Source organism: Pelodiscus sinensis, chromosome 4 (assembly GCF_049634645.1).
Source record: "Pelodiscus sinensis isolate JC-2024 chromosome 4, ASM4963464v1, whole genome shotgun sequence".
In the NCBI taxonomy this organism is placed as follows: domain Eukaryota; kingdom Metazoa; phylum Chordata; order Testudines; family Trionychidae; genus Pelodiscus; species Pelodiscus sinensis.
This window is the reverse complement of record NC_134714.1, coordinates 50876962-50889154: the sequence shown is the minus strand read 5'-3', so window position 1 is coordinate 50889154 and position 12193 is coordinate 50876962. Positions and strand designations below refer to the sequence as shown.

The following is a 12193-nucleotide window of genomic DNA, read 5'->3' as shown; positions in this document are numbered from 1 at the left end:
TTTATCTGATCTCTGTAGCTTTCATTAATGGGTTTTAGGATTCCCTTTGTGCCATTCCAAAATTCATACTATCACTACACAGGCACAACTCCTGAAGAAATTTTAGGAGTCCTTGCACAGATAAAACTCTGGTGTCACTTATGTTTGCCCTGGACAAGGTTTTCAGAATGACAACAGCTGCAGGAACCTTCGCTATACTAGCATTTCAAATACTGTTACCTCAGTGGGATATTTTTTTAAAAGACAAAATTTAAAAAACTCCCCAAACTTAGCATATTCATATATGGGAACATTTGCATTTGGTCTTCTGCAGTACCTGTTAGCTGTAACAGCCTAACTATAACATAGCATCAACCTCATCTACTCTAAATCTCATTTCAATCTCAGTTAAAAACCCTTTTTTTTTTTTTTTTTTTGCCAATAACTCTTTCACCCTTTGTATTACTTACCAGCATAAAACATGTTGGGATGCAGTATGCATGAAAGGCAAGAACATACAGTTGCACTGTTTCTCTAGTGAATTGATACTTCTGTCCTCCTCCCTTTAGTGCAACTAAAAACAAACCCACACACGTTTGGAAACCCCAGGATACTATCCAGCAAAGAATGAGCTTTATTTCAGTCTTCTCTCTGCACCCATAGGGATTACTGTCCGCCAAGTCAGTCAAGCAGTCCCACCAGCAGCAACTATGAGGATTAGATTAATTATGAAGTTAGGTTAATTTCTGTCTGCTTTTTACTGTTGATCAATAAATATAGTTATTGATTGACATAGCATGAGACTGCTTAGATTCTTCTGGGTGGAGCAATAAAGCGTTAGGCAGGCAAGTTCTCAGCGAGACAGACTACTTCTGTCACTTCTCCCCAAGAAATACAATACTCAGCATTGACATTCTTGTCCCTTTCTCTAACGTGAGTACAGATGTAAAGCATATCCTCACCTCCCTCCTTTCATCACCCACAGCCTAAGCGTGGAAAGAGAGGTAAAAGGCCTGCCCTGTGGAAAAAAACCCTCCAGATCCCTTTTCATTGCCCTCACCCTTATATTGGTTCTTGGCAGGATCTGCTTACTCTTGGAAGTCCAGACATCCTTCTACCTTCCTGGGGCAAAGAAACCTGGCAGGAGTTCAACACACTTTTTTTAGCATCATATCACCCCTCTCCACCAATAACCCTGCCCCTAATAATAAGTCCTGCTCTTTCAACCATCCCCATTTCCAGCCCTACGGGGGAAAGGGGAGATTGACAGAGCTCCTGCCCCTTCCGCCCCTCTCAAGCTCCAGCAGGGGGAAGGTATCAGTGCTCCTACCCCCTTCGGTCCTCCACCCCCCATTCCCCAGCCCGGGGAAGGGGCGAAGTGACAGAGCTCCTGCCCCCTTCAACCTCCTCCATGCCCCAGTTGGTGGGGCCCCACGCCGGCGGCTCGGCTTACCTTGCCCGCGCGGAGCGGGCCGACCCGGGTCCGCAGAGCACAGTGCCGCCGGGAAAAGCCGCAGCACCAGCCGGCTCCTCCAGTGCCGGAGGCGACGCCAATTCACCGGCCAAGCTGCGGCTGCTGCCACCCCGGGCTGCAGGGAGGCGGAGGCGGAGGCGGGAGCGGGAGGCGCGGCTCAGGGCCGTGCAATCGGGTCCGGAGCCATCGAGCAGTCGCTGTGGCGGGCGCGGCCTCGCTGCTCACTGGCAGAGCCGGGGGCGGGGGGATTGCCGGGCCTCCACCACTTCCCTGGGTTGCTCTGCGCCCGCCGGTAGCCCCGGGCCTTGCATCATCCGCACCTGGACCCCGTAGCGCATCCCCGACCACTGGCCTCCACAGGAAATCAGGGGCGGCCCAGCGGTGGAAGTGGGCGAATCCTGCAGCCGTACTGGTGGACAGCCAGGGCCTAGCGAGGCGGGGCCTGCTCCCCAGGCGCTAAGGCTTTTTGGTACCATGAAGATGTAATAATTACAACTTACAAGGAAGCTGCTGCTTTAAGACTGCACTTACTTTCGTTTTCCTCAGTATTGTGGGTTTTATTAACAGACCCCATCCTCCATTTATGGTAGTAGCCAAGCCCAGCTCTCTAAAACAAAATGCCTAAGGTATCCATTGTGCAATAGGGGGTTGCTCCAAAGAGGAGGCCGTGTAGTTGAAATGGAAGAAAATTGTTCCTGGTGGGACTGAGAACTCTTTGGGGCAGAGGCACACAGCAGTTAGCTAAAGGGGGTGGGCGAGTTTGCCTTCTGTACAGCAGCTAGAGAGAACTACAGTCTGTTTTAAAACAGCCGGCATTTCTCTCTAGCTGCCATGCATCATTGGCAGGGGGAAAAGACCACACTCTCCCCTTGCCCCAGGTCTCTGTGGGCCTGGGAGTGGGCGGGCGGCCCAGACGGGATCCACCAGCTTAGTAGGCCAGATCGAGCCTGCAGAGGCCCCTTTGCCCACCCTTGCTCTACATCCTACCACAAGGTCCTTTAAAAACTCAAGTATAAAGAGGCAAATAGCAAGGTCCCTCCCTCAAAGACCTGTAGTGGGACCAGTGCTGTTCAACATATTCATACATGATCTGAAAAGGGGGGCAAACAGTGAGGTGGGAAAATTTGCTGCGGACACTAAATAACTCAGTACTGAGAAGAGCTAGAAAGAGAGCTCACAAACTTGGATAATGAATAGAGGGCCTACCAAATTCACTGTCCATTTTGGTCAATTTCATCATAAGATTTTAAAAATTGTAAATTTCATTATTTCAGATATTTAAATTGAAATTTCAGTGTTGCAGAGGTCTTGATCCAAATGAGAGTCATGTGTGAAGGGGAGTCGCAAATTTATTGCAGGGGAGGTTGCAGTATTAGTACTCTTACTGCTGTGCTGCTATTGGTAGGGGTGGTACCATCAGAGCTGGGTGACTGGAGAACAGCAGCTATTGTCCGGGACCACAGTTCTGAAGGCACAGCAGTACAGAAATAAGGATGGCATAGTATAGTGTTACCACTCTTCGGCACTGCTGGTGGTAGGGCATCACCTTCAGAGTTAGGGCCCAGCCAACAACTATTGCTCACTAGCTGCCCAGCTCTGAAGGCAGCACAGAAGGGTGGCAATACTGCAATCCACCTGCAATTTCCTTTGGATCAGGACCCCCAATTCGTGAAACACTGGTTTTCCCCATAGTAGGGGGAAAAGTACATAAGACTAGATTTCATGGGGAAAATACAATCTATGATATGTTTTGCACTTCCATGAATTTGATGGATCCCTATTTTTGAGGCAACAAAATGGCAGATTAAATTCATTGCTGATAAATGTAAAGCAATGCACATTAGAAAAATTATCCCACTTGCACATATAAAATGATAGGTTCTAAATTAGCTGTTACCGCTCACAAAACAGATCTTGTATATAGTTCTATAGAAACATATGCTCAGAAAGCAGCAGCAGTCAAAAAAGGCTTACAATGCTAGGAACCATTAGAAAAAGAAGAGATAAGAAAAAATATCATACTGCCACTATATAATTGCATGGTACACCCACACCTTCAATACTACTAGCAGTTCTGATCGTCCCATCAAAAAAAAAAAAAAAAAAAAAGATTAAAATGAGAAAATAGATGTCTTTTGCTTGACATCTAAAAGATTGGGACTGTTCAGGGTGGTGGTGGTTGTTTTTTAAAAAAGGGGTGAGGGGAATATACTGGAGATATATAAAAGTTTGAATGGTCTGGAGAAAGTGGATAGGGAAGTATTATTGACCAGTTCACATACCACAAGACCCAGGGGGTTAACCAATCAAATTAACAGACAGCAACTTTAAAACTAACATAAGTAAGTATTTCTTCACACAATGCACAATCAAACTATGTAATTTGTTGCTAGAAGATGTTGTGAAAGACAAATATATAACTGGGTTCAAAAAGAAATACAGAGGATAGCATGATGCTGTATAAAAAGAAAGTTGAATATCTACATGAGTACTGCCACCACTTGCACAATTATACTACATCGTGTACAAAATATGCCATGTAATAGAAGAATAGAAAAGTTGTAATCTGTTGAACAGTACTATCTTGTATTATATCACAATGAAGTTATGAAATTTTACTAGGGCTGTCAATTGATTTGAGTTAACGCCTGTGATTAACGCAGGGCAGGATTAACATGTTAATTTTTTAACGCGTTAATCCAGGCGTTAATGCTATGCTGCCCCCTTTGAAGTACCGCGATTAAATTTTTTAATCACTTGACAGCCCTAAATTTTACTTATGCATATGCTTGTTACTAAACACGTTGTGTTCTTAAATAACATTCACAAGAGAGATTTACAGCAGGACTAGCCAGCCATGTGTTGATGAGCCATTAAGGAGAATAAATTCTTCCAGTAGACTCCTGCCAAGGATGTCTCAGAGATCATATGGACAAAGGATGCCCCATGAACCAGCAGGGCAGGTAGAATACATGTTTCATAGCTCCTTGATTGGGCCAGCAGTTTTTCATGCACCTAGACTATAGACAGTGTAAACTACAGACAGTGATATCAACTTCTTTTCTCATTCCTGCCTCACATCTCTGGTCTGTGATTTCTAACAAGGGGAACATTGAACAATGGAGTGAGGACTCCCATCTTTTGGATGAATGAGAGAAAATGATTGCAAGTTATCAAATTTAACATCACTGCTGTTACCTTGATCTAGACTCAGAAATCAATTGTAATGTACATGAATCACTTTGATCTTTTAATAACACTCTTCTTCATATTAATAAACTTTTAGATTTAGTTTATTAAAGGATTGGCTGTTAATGGTTTTGTGATGGGATTCTGAAGTTCTTTGGAACTGGCAGAACTATAACTGGTTTTAATAGGCTTTCATCACAAAATTTGGCTAGTCTGGGTGAATGTATGAGGGCCTGAGGGCCTGAAGGGAACCTTCTGTGGTTTCATAACAACTGGTATTTTTATCTTAATCCTTAGGGAAAATAATATCCTACATTTAAGTTATAAATATTTTATATTGTATTACTATATTTTTAAAAATCAATTACATTTATACTTGTTTACTACACATTAATTCAGTTTTCCTTTATTCACCAATTATGCCTGACCTTAAGAGTTATGGAATCCCATATTCAGTTTAGTTAATGAAACAAAAGACTGAAAGTGAATTGCAGAGAAAAACACCACGAATTATACTTTCCATTGTTTATCCTATTTTATGTAAATATATTGAATTATTTTAAAAACTTCCAGTCCAATTCTGTAGAGCCCTGGGCAAATATAAAATTTTGAATCTGCATCTGCCTGCACAAAATGAGCCACAGCTATCCACATCCACATTTGCCAATGCGAAAACCTGCAGATACAAAGCAGATATCCACTACTTTTCAGTTTAGATACAAAATTTGTATCCACATCTCTAAAAATTAGTTCATAGAACCATAGAACTGGAAGAGACCTCAGAAGGTCATCAACTCCAGCCCCCTGCGCTAAGCAGGACCAATTCCAACTAAATCAACCCGGCCAGGGCTTTGTCAAGCCGAGACTTAAACACCTCTAGGGATGGAGACTCTACTACTTCCCTAGGTAACCCATTCCAGTGCTTCACCACCCTCCTAGTGAAATAGTTTTTCCTAATATCCAACCTGGACCTCTCCCACCACAACTTGAGACCATTGCTCCTTGTTCTGCCATCTGTCACTACTGAGAACAGCCTCTCTCCATCCTCTTTGGAACCTCCCTTCAGGAAGTTGAAGGCTGCTATCAAATCCCCCCTCACTCTTCGCTTCTGCAGAGTAAACAGACCCAAGTCCCTCAGCCTCTCCTCATAAATCATATGCTCCAGCCCCCTAATCATTTTGGTTGCCCTCCGCTGGACCCTCTCCAATGCGTCCACATCCTTTTTGTAGTGGAGGGCCCAGAACTGGACACAATACTCCAGATGCGGCCTCACCAAAGCCGAATAAAGGGGAATGATGACATCTCTGGATCTGCTGGCAATGCTCCTCTTTTTTGGTAACCGGGTTTGGTTCTTTAAAGGATTTGAAACCACAGATAGAGGAATACTTCTTTTTAGGGTCAAACAAAGATTTTTTATTTTTTCTATTTACTTTATAATTAATTTTCCATTTAAATCAACTCACTATTTTTGATTATTTTAAGACAATATAATATACAAAGAAAAAATAGAAAAACAGTACAGTAAAAAAAAAAACAAGAAATAATAACTTCTCCTACAGATATACCTGTCATGATTATGAGGGTTAGCCAGCAGCCTGGGGATTAAGGGGTTAACTACACCTAGCCAGGTGGAGTGACCAATAGGAATGTAGGTGGGACTTTTCAAACTGGGACAAAGGAATTTGGTTTTTTTTCCTTTCTCTTTTTGTCTCTCTGAGAGAGTTCTCTGCAGCTACAGAGAGGGACAAGCATGTCTCTCTCTCTCTCTCCAAGACACCATTCTTCATTTTCTGTAAGTAGGGTAAAGTTTAGGTAGTTTTGTTAGGTTTTATTGTTTTATGGATTGGGTATGGGATCTGAGATCTGGCACTGCTTATAAGTTGTTTTGGCTTTTCTTTGTAACTAAGTTCTAGGCCCATGGAGTTTCTCCATGAGTATATTTTGTTACCTCCCTATCTAGTCACTATGTTTGCAACAGGAATATTGTTGTAATAATAAAAGTTCTTTCTTTTCTTTTTATTAACCTGGCAGTGGTTAATTGTGTGCCTTGATTTTTATTTTAGGGGTAAGATTTCCCAAATGATCTTTCCCCTGATTTCTTTATCAACATTTGGGTGGTGGCAGGGGAAGTTTTATTCCCAAGATCTAGGTTTTTAAGATCTTGGGGGAAGTTTTAGACCAAAGCCTGGTAGATAAGGCTTTGGGGTACACTTGCTGGCCCCCACTTCTGCATTTATCATGCCAGAGTGGGGAAGGAGCCATGACAATACCCTCCTGATTTATCTTTAAACAATTTATGGAGTTAACAATTATATAATACTCACGTTAAGAAAGATCGAAGCATTGCTTAGATTCAGGAGATATTCTTTTCTTTATGTTTTCCTTTCTTTGGATTTTTCGTTGCAACTTACGACCGGTATTCGTTCCCCTTTCGGAGCTTATGTGTAGCAGCGAGATTCAGCGCCAGGGAGGGAGCCCTGGTTGATCAGACCTGGCTTTTTGGATTCGCAACCTGTCCGCTCGTGGTCTGTTTCAGCCCACCTTATATACCCTGTTTCAGTATTTCGGTACTCCTCCACTCGCCTGACAATTGCTGACGTTAGATTTTTGTTGTCTCATTCTGCCCTTACAAAAAACTTTCGTCTGCTCCATTTGGGGTAATCAGCACTTTGTTGCATACTGCTGTCTGAGTTACTTACTTCCCTAAAAGCGGGGTTATTGTTGGTCAACCAATCAAATTTTGTTTTTTATTTTTATCTCCTGTATCTGACAATGCTGCCTTTCCTTTCCACTTACAATTAAACTGGTGCTCATTTGACATATTCTGGGTAGGCCTCAACACATCCCTTTCACACTCTTAATGCAGCCTAATATGCCATTAGCCTTCTTGGCTACAAGGGCACACTGTTGACTCATATCCAGCTTCTCATCCACTGTAACCCCCAGGTCCTTTTCTGCAGAACTACTACTTAACCGGTTGGTCCCCAGCTTGTAACTATGCTTGGGATTCTTCCGTCCCAAGTGCAGGACTCTACACTTGTCCTTGTTGAACCTCATCAGATTTCTTGTGGCCCAATCCTCCAATTTGTCTAAGTCATTCTGTACCCTATCTCTGCCCTTAAGCATATCTACCTCTCCCCCCAGCTTAGTGTCATCCGCAAACTTGATGAGGGTGCAATCCATCCCCTCATCCAGATCATTAATAAAGATATTGAACAAAACCGGTTCTAGAACCGAACCTGGGGGCACTCCGCTAGAAACCGACCGCCATCCTGACATCGAGCCATTGATCACTACCCGCTGGGCCCAGCCTTTTAGCCTTCTTTCTATCCATCTTACCGTCCATTTATCCAATCCACAATCCCTTAACTTGCTGGCAAGAATATTGTGGGAGACTGTATCAAAAGCCTTGCTAAAGTCAAGGTATATAACATCCACTGACTTCCCCATGTCCACCGAGCCAGTTACCTCATCATAGAAGATAATCAGATTGGTCAGGCACGACTTGCCCTTTGTGAACCTATGCTGACTATTCCTAATCACTTTCATCTCATCCAAGTGCCTCAATATGGATTCCTTAAGGATCCCTTCCATGATTTTTCCAGGAACTGAGGTAAGACTGACCGGCCTATAGTTCCCTGGATCATCCTTCTTCCCTTTTTTGAAGATGGGCACTACATTTGCCTTTTTCCAGTGATCCGGGATTTCTCCCGATCTCCACAACTTTTCAAAGATAATAGCCAAAGGCTCCACAATGACATTTGCCAACTCCCTCAGTACCCTCGGAGATATCCATGAGTGTGGATATCTGCAGATATAAAGTGGGTATCTGTGGATTTGCAGGACTCTACAATACTGCAAACAAATCACATGAATATTCTTTACACAATCAATCTCACTGAGATAAATTCTCTTATTTGTATCAGTGTTAAATCCAGAATAATTCTACTGAATTTTGCAGCTACACCAAGGCAACAAAACAAAATTTGGTTCTGTTTACCTTCAATGTATGAGTAAGGGTTACAGTGCTGGGGTCTTTAAATAAAGAGGATTAAATATTACGAAACAGTAATATGTTTAAACAAAATCAAATTCAATTGCCTTTTAAAAATCTTAAAGGATGAAAGTCATAGCAGATAAATTAAGAAATTAAAATGTTAATTGCAAAAATTAGCAAAACTATTATCTCTTAAATATTCCTACATTGTCATAGCTTAGGATCTGAGCTTGCAAACAGTTATAATAGATAAGTAACTTTACTCCTGCAAGTATTATACTTTGAAGTTTTGTTCTTAAATGAAGCCTTTTGGCTTCAAGATGAAAAAAGGTACTCATGTCCAAGTGTCTTTAGGATCAGACACATATATTTTTTATAATATAGACTCTCCTGGCTTTTGTAAAGACTATATATCTTGAGGAGATTGGTTTTTTCCATTCAAAATATAATTGTTTATTTATCTGATGAAGTGGTTTTTACCCAAGAAATCTTATGTCCAAATAAATCTCTTCATCTTTAAAGTGCCACAGGACTCTTCATTGTTTTTGCTTATTTATTGTTTTTAAAGTCCTTTGTTCAAATACAGTTACTAATTTTTTGTACAATTGCTGCAAAATAAAATGTATGAGCTCCCTCTGCTGAGTAGTCGCTGCTGTTTCTGCAGTTGTGCCCATTCTGGCTAATGTTTAAGCTGAGAAGTAAATAAATATTTCATACATAGATCTTGCAGCATTAGAAACAATAATATGTTTACTAATTGAAATAATGAAGGAAGCAATTGTACTATTAAGAAAGTGTAACCAACAGACCTAGTTAAAAAAAGAAAGTTAACTATATATTTAATAACTTTCCATACTCAAAAATAAGATATGCTATTTCTGACAGCTTACAATAAGATATTTTTAAAAAGCACGGATAAAATTATTCCCACAAGAATTAAATGTTAATGTGGTGCAGATAAAGACTGCTGATTGATAAGACCTCCCAAAACCAGTCTCCCTTCAACAGTTGCAATCTCTTTTCTAAATGCAGCACTTCTAAACAATCTGACCCTTACATTCATATTTTTAGTACTTACTCATGAAACAGACTATGTTTTATGACATTTCTACAAATACTTTTAAAGTGAATAAAAAACCTTATTAAAATGTATAACAAGATGTACATAGCTCTATGTACAAAACTATTTGACAGGAATGCTATTTACTTGATGTTCCATGCTGCATATGCCATTCTTTTTTATAAATCAGCTAGAAGATTTACCTGGCATTGTTCAGGTTTGTAACTCTATTAATTTACGTTATTTGGAAAATAAAATGAAAATATGCATGCTTCATTTAAATCATTGTTCTGGGGTGGGACTGGAAATGAGAAGTTGAGTATTTAGTTTGCTCTAGAGAGAGGACTACCCCGTGTTCTCTCTCAGAAGCTGCTTGTGGCCAGATAAGAAGCGCTTCTCCATGGCCACTGCAGCTCCAATGGGCACAGCCAGGCGAGGGATGCATGTCTCCCAGCTGGGGCAGGCAGGGCCGGACTGAGCCATTCCGGAGCCCCAGTCAGACAGTTTAACTGAGCCTCAGGTTGTGGGAGGGCACATGTGCAGCCCCGCCCCCGCCCAGTGAGAGGAGAAGGGCGCACGGAGCTGGCCGTGGCAGGACACATGTGCCCGTCCCAGCCCAGCCTGGCTACTGCCGCTGGCGCGCAGCCCGGGGCCACCCACGGGGGGCCGAGCCTGGCCATGCAGGGCCCCGCAGTCGCAGGGAGAAGGGCACTGCTGGCCGGCACTCCGGGGGTTAACAGCACTGCTGGGAGCTGCTGCAGCCCACGATCCGGGCGTGCGGTGCCTGATAGCAGCTATAAGGGGCACTGCATGCCCCTTCCAGCTGCCATCAGGTGCCCCCATAGGTTGGCGCCCTGGGCATCTGCCTGGCTAGCCTATGCCTTAATCTGGCCCGGGGGCAGGACCAGGTTTGTCCTCCCCCTGCACTCCCCAGCCAGAGTGAGGAATGCAGCAAACTATTTTCCAGGTCCCCATATATGGCCCCTTGCTGCTCCCCCTGTCATTATACAGTATAAGGGTCCCTGCTTTCCATCCCGTATCCTTGATGCCCCTGAGATGTATTGGATACCAGTGATTCCTCCAGTCAGTAAACATTACAGTTACTCAGCACTTTTCAGAAATTGGCCTAATTCAGCAGAAGGCATGAAAAATGAAGTTTTTCCCAGTGAATAGAATTTTGATGGATTTCCACAAATTATTCACAAAGAACAATCTCTCTTATATAGGATTCTATACTAGGAATTTAAATGAGTTGTTGTGTCTGTTATAAGCAGATAGTGAATTATTAATGAGTAAATATGCAATCAATGATGAAGTTAATAAATACGTATTTCCAAATGATTTATGTGCATAATTTAATTGCCTCAGGAATCATAAAAATAAAGAACTTACAGGAAATAAACATCTCTAAGCAAATACAGGATTATTTCACATTCGTCAAACTATCAGTCTCTTGTATTAAAATGTAAAGTGTGTGTCTATGCAGAAAATTTAGATTCTTGTGACAGCATAGTGTGATCCTAGAGATTACTAATATACACTGAAGTATATTCTATATGAAACTAAACTGACAAATATTTTCAAATATTGAGCCATGATTCAGGATTTCAAAAGGTATGCATCAGAATAGAATACTGCCCATTGTGTTTCATAGGAATTGCTATGTTGGATGATATACATGGCCCTTCACCTAGTCAAATATTCGGTCACCAACAGTGAACTGAAGTAGGTAATTCTGAGAAAGTTGCAAGAAATTCCACAGTGAAGTAAACTGCCTTCCATGAAAGTGTCATCCTAATCCTCTGATAGAGAGTGGCATAAATCCTGAAGTATGAAGTTTTATATTCTTTTCAGAATTTTTTTCACACGCATTATAATTCTGGATAGTCTTGTTATTCACAGAACTGTCTGATTTCATTAACTTGTTTGCTTCCACATCCGGTGCCAATAAGAGCCACACTTTATTCACAGATTGAAAAATATCATTTTGAATATGCCATCTAATTTAATTGAATGTCTCTTTTCTCTGTTGTCCGTGGCTTATAACATAAAACCTCCAACCTACCTTCTATCTGCCATTAATTATCATCTGTATTATAGTATTACCGAGAGGTCAACCTCTGCCCCTGCCCCGCCCCACCCCCCAAAAACAGGTGGCATGTACAGCAACGGCTCCATGTGCTGCCCCTCATCCACAGGCCCTGACCCCACAGCCTCCTCTGGCCACAGTTCTCCCTCATTGATCAATGGGAGCTGCAGGAGTGGTGTCTGCTGGCAAGGACAGCATGTGGGAGAACCCCTGCTCTGTCCTTCTCAGGGGGCTGCAGGGACAGTGCTAGACACTGTACATAAAATAAGATCCAGGCCCTGTTCTGCAGCATTTACAATTTAACAGACAAGACAGACAAAAGGCAGGGGAAATCGATGCAATATGCAGGGAAGGTGAACAATATGATGGCAACAGATATCAGATTATTTCCAGATTTTTTATTTT

At 42.2% G+C, this 12193-nt stretch overlaps 1 protein-coding gene across 14 annotated transcripts in view; it reads right to left on the bottom strand.

Moving 5' to 3' along the window:
• The window catches only part of HEATR5A (HEAT repeat containing 5A), a 126359-nt gene extending 118958 nt beyond the window's left edge, over positions 1-7401 (bottom strand). For 2 of the 14 annotated variants that reach the window (XM_006116364.4, XM_075926969.1), the window contains exons 1-2: positions 1433-6955; positions 450-687 (exon numbers count right to left, since the gene is read on the bottom strand). The gene's annotated coding sequence lies outside the window, so the exon portion shown is untranslated. The other 12 variants (XM_006116361.4, XM_006116365.4, XM_075926962.1 and 9 more) reach the window with 11 other exon arrangements.
• Positions 7402-12193: the final 4792 nt, after the last annotated feature.